Below are 10,278 nucleotides of genomic sequence, written 5' to 3' on the forward strand. Positions count from 1 at the left end.
ATTAATACAAAGTACTACTGTTTTTCTATTCAATTCAAACTTATTCCTATTCTAAGATATCCATTCGCACCCAAGAACATGATGAATGTGATGATTATGTGACGCTCATCATCATTCTTACCTATGAACGCGTGCCTGACAAACACTTCCGTTCTACATGCAAACAAGCTAGAATGAGTATCTCTTAGATGTCTAATACAGAGGACCTAGTCCGAGATATTGGAATCTTCGTGGTATAAGTTAGAACCCATGGATGGCCATTCCTGAGATCCGAAAAGTCTAAACCTTGTCTGTGGTATTCCGAGTAGGATCCGGGAAGGGATGGCTGTGACGAATTTCAAACTCGCGAGTACTGGGCGTAGTGACAGACGCAAAAGGCGGGTGAATCCTATTCCAGTATGATCGAGAACCTCCAGATGATTAGCCATGCAATGACAGCGCATCGAACCATTTTCACAGAGAGGATGGAAAGTAGCCATTGACAACGGTGATGCCCTACATACAGCTTGCCATGGAAAGGAGTAGGAAGGATTGGATGAAGACAGCAGGAAAGTAGAGGTTCAGAGGGACGAAAGCATCTCTATACGCTTATCTGAAATTCTCACCAATGAATTACATAATTACCACTATCCTATTTTATATTTTATTTATTTTCATCCACTATAATTTCTTAAAACAATTTAATCCGCCTGACTGAGATTTACAAGATGACCATAGCTTGCTTCATACCAACAATCTCCGTGGGATTCGACCCTTACTCACGTAAGGTATTCCTTGGACGACCCAGTGCACTTGCTGGTTAGTTGTACGAAGTTGTGAAATAGAATTAAGATCATGAACGTGCGTATTGATTTTTTAGCGCCGTTACCAAGGAAGCAATGATCACGATTTCGCACACCAAACATCCAACCAAGCATTTTGTCAAACACTTAGAAGGCATAAATGGAAAGTATGGTAAAAATGCAAGAAATCAATAACAATAACTCAAACAAGCAAGAAATGAACATAAAACATCAAATTGCATTAAATGAAATTAAAATCAACAAAAGTGTTCAAAAACTAAAAAGAGGCACAAAAGAGAAATTAACAAGAGGAACTAAGAGAATTGAAGAAAACAAACAAGGAAAAGTAAAGGAAACTAGATGAAAACAAGAAATTAAACCTAGATCTAAGAGGAACTAACCTAATTCTAGAGAGAAGAGGGAGCTTCTCTCTCTAGAAACTACCTAAATCATGATCCTAAGCTAATCTAATTGCTTCCTCCTTTGTCCAATCTTGAATTTTACATCAAATAGCCTCAGAAATGAGTTGGATTTGGGCTTGGAAAGCTTAAAAATCTCCCCCAGCGTATTCACTTTAATGAGGTCATGTGACCAGTGTCACGTGTGTGCATGGCTGACGCGTGTGTGTCGCCTTGCAAATGCCTTCTCACGCATGTACGTGGCCATTAATGTCCTTCTCACGCATACGCGTGGATTACGCGTGCGCGTGGCCTTGAGTCCTCTAAATGCTTATTTCTTCATGAATTCTCCACTTTGCATGCTTTTCTCTTCACTTCTTCCATCCGGTCCTTGCCTTATAAGCCTGAAATCACTCAACAAACATATCAAGACATCGAATAGAATTAAAGTGAATTAAATTTATTAATTTAAGGGCCTAAAAAGAATGTTTTCACTCTTAAACACAAAATTAGGGAGAATTACAAAAGCGTGCTATTTTATTAAATAAATGTGAGATAAGTTGATAAAATCCCCTAAATTAAGCACAAGATAAACCACAAAATTGGGGTTTATCAACCACATCCACGAGACATCATTTGGTTCCTGTTCACACCAAACAAGTGATAGCAAGGTGATCAGTCTCAATGTCGCAAGTCTAGCGTTTTAAAGTCCCAAATGCATGCTCATGAACATTCATGCCATATATATCAGTTAGATATCCTAATCAGCATGTATAGACACTCAGAGTATGCCCAGAAGCATAGTCAGTCCGTCCCTCAGGCTCTACAGGAATGAACTATTCTGATACCATAATGTAACACCCTACTACATTGATCTTTACACCTAGGCTATAAAATAGAGGTGGCAAAGTGCTAAGACCTCTAAAATAATATATATATATATATATAGTATAATAATTGAAAGGATATAATATACGAGGGGCCTTGAAGAAAAGGTAGAGCGAAAATTGCAAAATATAAAAGCGCAACGCTCATAAATAACGTAACTTGCGTAAGAAGAAATATATATATATATATATATATATATATATATATATATATATATATATATATATATATATATATATATATATATATATATATGGAAGGTAAGAATAGAGGATCAAGATACAAAATATCAAACTCCAAACTCAGCCTGTAAAGCTAAGGCTGGCCAGTGAATATTTACATACATATAAACATAATCCATAACCCAAAATACATAAAAGCAACCCTAGTTCTCCATAAACGTCTATGAGGTGCAAAAGTAAATCATATATACATAGGGAATATATATATATATATATAACGAAACAGAACAAAAGTATAATCCCAAAAAGTCCACTTCACTGCGGAGAACTCCAAACGCCTAGTGAGGTGTCTTTTGACATGTGGTGCACGGAATTGTGATCACGCTTTTCACAACTCCGGTACAACTAACCAGCAAGTGCACTGGGTCGTCCAAGTAATAAAACCTTATGCGAGTAAGGGTCAATCCCACGGAGATTGCTGGCTTGAAGCAAGCTATGGTCATCCTGTAAATCTTAGTCAGGCGGATTCAATTGGTTATGAGTTTTGATAATTGAAAGATAAATAAAGCATAAATTAAAATAAAGATACTTATGTAATTCATTGGTGGGAATTTTAGATAAGCGTTTGGAGATGTTTTGTTGCTTCTGAACCCCTGCTTTCCTATTGTCTTCATCCAATCATGCGTGCTCCCTTCCATGGCAAGCTGTATGTTGGTGTATCACCGTTGTCAATGGCTACCATCCATCCTCTTAGTGAAAATGGTCCAGGTATGGTTTCTGTACGGCTAATCAACTGTCAGATCTCTCGTCTCGGATGAAAAATACCAGGCACAGCTACCGCACGGCTAATCATCTGTCGGTTCTCACTTGTGTCGGAATAGGATCTCTCTATCCTTTTGCACACTGTCACTGCGCCCAACATTCATGAGTTTGAAGCTCGTTGGTGCACGAAATTGTGATCTCAGGCAATGGCGCCAAAAACTCTGTACGCACGTCTTAATAGATTGTTTTTCATTCACAAATTCGATACAACTAACCAGCAAGTGCACTGGGTCGTCCAAGTAATAAAACCTTACGTGAGTAAGGGTCGATCCCACAGAGATTGTCGGCTTGAAGCAAGCTATAGTTATCTTGTAGATCTCAGTCAGGCGGATATCAAATGGTTATGGAGTTTTCGAAAATAAAATAATAAATAAACAGAAAATAAAGATAGAAATACTTATGTATATCATTGGTGAGAATTTCAGATAAGCGTATAGAGATGCTTTCGTCCCTCTGAACTTCTGCTTTCCTGCTGTCTTCATCCAATCAGTCCTACTCCTTTCCATGGTTGGCTTTATGTAAGGACATCACCATTGTCAATGGCTACTTTTCATCCTCTCTGTGAAAATGGTCCGATGCGCTGTCACTGCATGGCTAATCATCTGGAGGCATCACCGTGGTCAATGGCTGCATCCCATCCTCTTGTGAAAATGGTCCAAATGCTCTGTCACGGCACGGCTAATCATCTGAGGTTCTCGATCATACTGGAATAGGATTCACCCTCCTTTTGCGTCTGTCACTACGCCCAACACTCGCGAGTTTGAAGTTCATCACAGTCATTCAATCCCAGAATCCTACTCGGAATACCACAGACAAGGTTTAGACTTTCCGGATTCTCATGAATGCCGCCATCAATCTAGCTTATACCACGAAGATTCTGATTAAGAGATCCAAGAGATAGTCATCCAATCTAAGGTGGAACGGAAGTGGTTGTCAGGCACGCGTTCGTGGGAGAATGATGATGATTGTCACGTTCATCACATTCATGTTGAAGTGCGAATGAATATCTTAGAAGCGGAATAAGTTGAATTGAATAGAAAAACAGTAGTACTTTGCATTAATTCATGAGGAACAGCAGAGCTCCACACCTTAATCTATGGAGTGTAGAAACTCTACCGTTAAAAATGCATAAGTGAAAGGTTCAGGCATGACCGAAAGGCCAGCCCCCATGATCTAAGAACTATACGTCCCAAGATGCCTAATACAATAGTAAAAGGTCCTATTTATACTAAACTAGTTACTAGGGTTTATAGAAGTAAGTATTTGATGGATAAATCCACTTCCGGGGCCCACTTGGTGTGTGCTTGGGCTGAGCTTTAGCTTTCCACATACAGAGGCTCTTTCTGGAGTTGAACGCCAGGTTGTAACATATTTCTGGCGTTTAACTCTGGTTCGTGACGTGTTTCTGGCGTTTAACTCCAGACTGCAGCGTAGAACTGGCGTTCAACGCCCTTTTGTGTCATCTAAACTCGGCCAAAGTATGGACTATTATATATTGCTGAAAAGCCCTGGATGTCGACTTTCCAACGCAATTTGAAGCGCGCCATTTTGAGTTCTGTAGCTCCAAAAAATCCATTTTGAGTGCAGGGAGGTCAGAATCCAACAGCATCAGCAGTCCTTCTTCAACCTCTGAATCTGATTTTTGCTCAAGTCCCTCAATTTCAGCCAGAAAATACCTGAAATCACAGAAAAATACACAAACTCATAGTAAAGTCCAGAAATGTGAATTTAACATAAAAACTAATAAAAACATCCCTAAAAGTAACTAGATTCTGCTAAAAACATACTAAAAATAATGCCAAAAAGCGTATAAATTATCCGCTCATCAACTGAAAATTAAATAAGATAAAAAAAAAAGAGAATATACTATAAATTCCAAACTATCAATGAAACATAGCTCCAATCAGATGAACGGGACTTGTAACTTTTTTCCTCTTGAATAGTTTTGGCATCTCACTTTATCCATTGAAGTTCAGAATGATTGGCATCTATAGGAACTCAGAGTTCAGATAGTGTTATTGATTCTCCTAGTTCAGTATGTTGATTCTTGAACACAGCTACTTTGTGAGTCTTGGCCGTGGCCCTAAGCACTTTGTTTTCCAGTATTACCACCGGATACATAAATGCCACAGACACATAATTGGGTGAACCTTTGCAGATTGTGACTCAGCTTTGCTAAAGTCCCCAATTAGAGGTGTCCAGGGTTCTTAAGCACACTCTTTTTTTTGCTTTGGACCTTGACTTTAACCTCTCAGTCTCAAGTTTTCACTTGACACCTTCACGCCACAAGCACATGGTTAGGGACAGCTTGGTTTAGCCGTTTAGGCCAGGATTTTATTCCTTTAGGCCCTCCTATCCACTGATGCTCAAAGTCTTGGGATCCTTTTTATTACCCTTGCCTTTTGGTTTTAAGGGTTACTAGCTTTTTGCTCTTGCCTCTTGGTTTTAAGAGCTTTTGGCTTTTTCTGCTTGCTTTTTCTCTTTTTTTTTTTTGCAAGCTTTGTTTTTTTTTTTGCTGCTTTCTCTTGCTTCAAGAATCATTTTTATGATTTTTCAGATTATCAAATAACATGTCTCCTTGTCATCATTCTTTCAAGAGCCAACATATTTAACATTCTTAAACAACAACTTCAAAATACATATGCACTGTTCAAGCATTCATTCAGAAAATAAGAAGCATTGTCACCACATCAACATAATTAAACTAAGTTCAAGGATAAATTCGAAACTCATGTACTTCTTGTTCTTTTGAATTAAACATTTTTCATTTAAGAGAGGTGATGGATTCATAGGACATTCATAACTTTAAGACAAAGTTACTAAATACTAATGATCATGTAATAAGATACAAACATGGATAAGCACTTAACATAAAAAAATGAAAAACAGAGAATTTAAGAGCAAGGAATGAGTCCACCTTAGTGATGGTGGCGTTTCCTTCTTGAGGAACCAATGATGTCCTTGAGCTCTTCTATGTCTCTTCCTTGTCTTTGTTGCTCCTCCCTCAATGCTTTTTGATCTTCTCTAATTTCATGGAGTATGATGGAGTGCTCTTGATGTTCCACCCTTAGTTGTCCCATGTTGGAACTTAATTCTCCTAGGGAGGTGTTGATTTGCTCCCAATAGTTTTGTGGAGGGAGATGCATTTGAGGCATCTCCGGGATTTCATGGTGATGAGCTTCATGCGTCTCTTGAGATCCATGAATGGGCTCTCTTGCTTGCTCCATCCTTTTCTTAGTGATGGGCTTTTCTTCCTCAATGGGAATGTCTCCTTCTATGAAAGCTTCAACTGAGTAACATAGATGGCAAATAAGATGAGGAAAAGCTAGCCTTGCCATGGGGGAGGACTTTTCGGCTATTTTGTAGAGTTCAAGGGAGATGACTTCATGAACTTCTACTTCCTCTCCAATCATGATGCTATGAATCATGATGGCCCGATCCACAGTAACTTCAGATCGGTTGCTAGTGGGGATGATGGAGCGCTGGATGAACTCTAACCATCCTCTAGCCACAGGCTTGAGGTCCAGTCTTCTTAGTTGAACCGGCTTGCCTTTGGAGTCAATCTTCCATTGAGCTCCTTCCACACATATGTCCATGAGGACTTGGTCCAACCTTTGATTAAAGTTGACCCTTCTAGTGTAGGGGCGTGCATCTCCTTGCATCATGGGCAAGTTAAACGCCAACCTCACATTTTCCGGACTAAAATCTAAGTATTTCCCCCGAACCATGGTGAGATAATTCTTTGGGTTCGGGTTCTTACTTTGATCATGGTTCCTAGTGATCCATGCATTGGCATAGAACTCTTGAACCATTAGGATGCCGACTTGTTGGATGGGGTTTGTTAGAACTTCCCAACCTCTTCTTTGGATTTCATGTCGGATCTCCGGATACTCATTTCTCTTGAGCTTGAAAGGGACCTCGAGGATCACCTTCTTCTTGGCCACAACATCATAGAAGTGGTCTTGATGAGCTTTGGAGATGAATCTTTCCATCTCCCATGACTCGGAGGTGGAAGCTTTTGTCTTCCCTTTCTCTTTCTTAGAGGATTCTCCGGTCTTGGGTGCCATCAATGGTAATGGAAAAATAAAAAAGCTTATGCTTTTACCACACTAAACTTAGAATATTGCTCGTCCTCGAGCAAGAGAAGAAAGAATAGATGAAGAAGAAGAAGAAAATATGGAGGAGAGGAGGGAGAGGTGTATTCGGCCAAGAAGAGAAGAGAGGGTTGTGTTGTGTGAAAATGAGGAAGAATGGAGGGCTTTATATAGGAAAGGGAGGGGGGGTAAGGTTCGGCCATAAGGGTGGGTTTTGGGTGGGAAATTGATTTTGAATTTTGAAGGTAGGTGGAGTTTATGAGGTAGGTTTATGGGGAAGAGTGGATGGATGTGAGTGGTGAAGTGGTGATAGGGAAGAGAGATTGAGGTGATTGGTGAAGAGTTTTGGGGAAGAGTGTTTATTGGGAAGAGAGGATGAAAATTGAGAAGAGGGAAGAGATTGAGTGGTGGTAGGTGGGGATCCTGTGGGGTCCACAGATGCTGAGATGATCCTGTGGGGTCCACAGATGCTGAGGTGTCAAGGAATTGCATCCCTGCACCAATTAGGCATGTAAAATGCCTTTGCATGCAATTCTGGCGTTCAAACGCCGAATTGATGCTTGTTCTGGGCGTTTAGCGCCCAGATGCAGCATATTTCTGGTGTTGAACGACAGCCAGATGCTTGTTTCTGGCGTTCAGCGCCACCTTTTCTCACTGTGCATTTCTGGCGTCTGAACGCCAGGATACTACTTGTTTCTGGCGTTCAACGCCAGAAACATGCTCTGTTCTGGCGTTGAACGCCAGACAGATGCTCCTTACTGGCGTTTAAATGCCAGTAAGATCCTCCTCCAGGGTGTGATTTTTCTTCTGCTGTTTTTTATTCTGTTTTCAATTTTTCTATTTATTTTGTGACTCCACATGATCATGAACCTAATAAAACATGAAATAACAATAAAAATAAATTAAAATTAGATAAATAAAAATTGGGTTGCCTCCCAACAAGCGCTTCTTTAATGTCAATAGCTTGACAGTGGGATCTCATGGAGCCTCACAGATGTTCAGAGCATTGTTGAGACTCCCCAACACCAAACTTAGAGTTTGGATATGGGAGTTCAACACCAAACTTAGAATTTGGTTGTGGCCTCCCAACACCAAACTTAGAGTTTGACTGTGGGGGCTCTGGTTGACTCTGTTTTAAGAGAAGCTTACTGTGCCTCTTTTCCATGTTTACAGAAGGATAACCTTGAGTTGTAAACACAAGGGAGTCCGCATTCAATTGAAGGACTAATTCACCTCTGTCAACATCAATCACAGCTCTTGCTGTGGCTAGGAAGGGTCTTCCAAGGATGATGGATTCATCCTCATCCTTCCCAGTATCTAGGATTATGAAATCAGCAGGGATGTAAAGGCCTTCAACCTTTACTAATATGTCCTCTACTTGGCCATAAGCTTGTTTTCTGGAATTGTCTGCCATCTCTAATGAGATTCTGGCAGCTTGTACCTCAAAGATTCCCAGTTTCTCCATTACAGAGAGTGGCATGAGGTTTATTCCTGACCCCAGGTCACATAGAGCCTTCTCAAAGGTCATGGTGCATATGGTACAAGGTATTAGGAACTTTCCAGGATCCTGTTTCTTCTGAGGTAATCTCAGTTGATCCAATGCATTTAGTTCATTGGTGAACAGGGGAGGTTCATCTCCCCAAGTCTCTTTACCAAATAAATTGGTATTCAGCTTCATGATTGCACCCTTCAGTAACATCCTCATTCTCTTCAGAAGAGGAATACTCATCAGAGCTCATGAATGGTGTAAGGAGGTTCAATGGAATCTCTATGGTCTCTAGATGAGTCTCAGATTCCTTTGGTTCCTCAGAGAGAAACTCCTTATTGATCACTAGACGTCCCAGGAGGTCTTCCTCCTTGGGATTCACGTCCTCTCCTTCATCCTTGGGTTCGGCCATGATGGTTATATCAATGGCCTTGCACTCTCCTTTTGGATTTTCTTCTGTATTGCTTGGGAGAGTACTAGGAGGGATTTCAGTGATCCTTTTACTCAGCTGGCCCACTTGTGCCTCCAAATTTCTAATGGAGGACCTTGTTTCATTCATGAAACTTACAGTGGCCTTAGATAGATCAGAGACTAAGTTTGCTAAATTAGATGTATTTTGTTCAGAGTTCTCTGTCTGTTGCTGAGTGGATGATGGAAAAGGTTTACTATTGTTAAACCTATTTTTTCCACCATTATTAAAGCCTTGTTGAGGCTTTTGATCCTTCCATGAGAGATTTGGGTGATTTCTCCATGAGAAATTATAGGTGTTTCCATATGGTTCATCCATGTAATTTACCTCTGCTATTGCAGGGTTCTCAGGATCATAAGCTTCTTCTTCAGAAGATGCCTCTTGAGTACTATTGGATGCAGCTTGCATTCCAGTCAGACTCTGAGAAATCATATTGACTTATTGAGTCAATATTTTGTTCTGAGCCAATATGGCATTCAGAGTATAAATTTCAAGAACTCCCTTCTTCTGAGGTGTCCCATTACCCACAGGATTCCTCTCAGAAGTGTACATGAACTGGTTATTAGCAACCATGTCAATGAGTTCTTGAGCTTCTGCAGGCATTTTCTTTAGGTGAATGGATCCACCTGCAGAAGTCTCCAAGGACATCTTAGCTAATTCAGACAGACCATCATAGAATATATCCAGGATGGTCTATTCTGAAAGCATGTCAGAAGGACACTTTTTGGTCAGTTGCTTGTATCTCTCCCAAACTTCATAGAGGGATTCACCTTCTTTCTGTCTGAAGATTTGAACATCCACTCTAAGCTTGCTCAGCTTTTGAGGAGGAAAGAACTTGGCTAAAAAAGCCGTGACCAGCTTATCCCAAGAGTTCAGACTATCTTTGGGTTGAGAGTCCAACCACACTCTAGCTCTGTCTCTTACAGCAAAAGGGAAAAGCATGAGCCTGTAGACTTCAGGATCTACTCCATTAGTCTTAACAGTATCACAGATCTGCAAAAATTCAGTTAAGAACTAAAAATGATCTTCAGATGGAAGTCCATGAAACTTACAGTTCTGCTGCATCAAAGAAACTAATTGAGGTTTCAGCTCAAAGTTGTTTGCTCCAATGGTAGAGATGGAGATGCTTCTTCCATGTAAATTGGAATTAGGTGCAG

At 40.3% G+C, this 10,278-nt stretch overlaps 1 non-coding gene across 1 annotated transcript; it reads left to right on the forward strand.

The window, feature by feature from the left end:
- The first annotated feature begins 9,823 nt into the window (after positions 1 to 9,823).
- Positions 9,824 to 9,931, forward strand: LOC148550890 (small nucleolar RNA R71). Its single transcript, XR_015893527.1, has one exon. It is a non-coding gene; the product is annotated as a small nucleolar RNA R71 (small nucleolar RNA).
- Positions 9,932 to 10,278: the final 347 nt, after the last annotated feature.

This window comes from Arachis ipaensis, chromosome B7 (assembly GCF_059453495.1).
Source record: "Arachis ipaensis isolate K30076 ecotype BB chromosome B7, ASM5945349v1, whole genome shotgun sequence".
NCBI classification, from domain to species: Eukaryota; Viridiplantae; Streptophyta; class Magnoliopsida; order Fabales; family Fabaceae; genus Arachis; species Arachis ipaensis.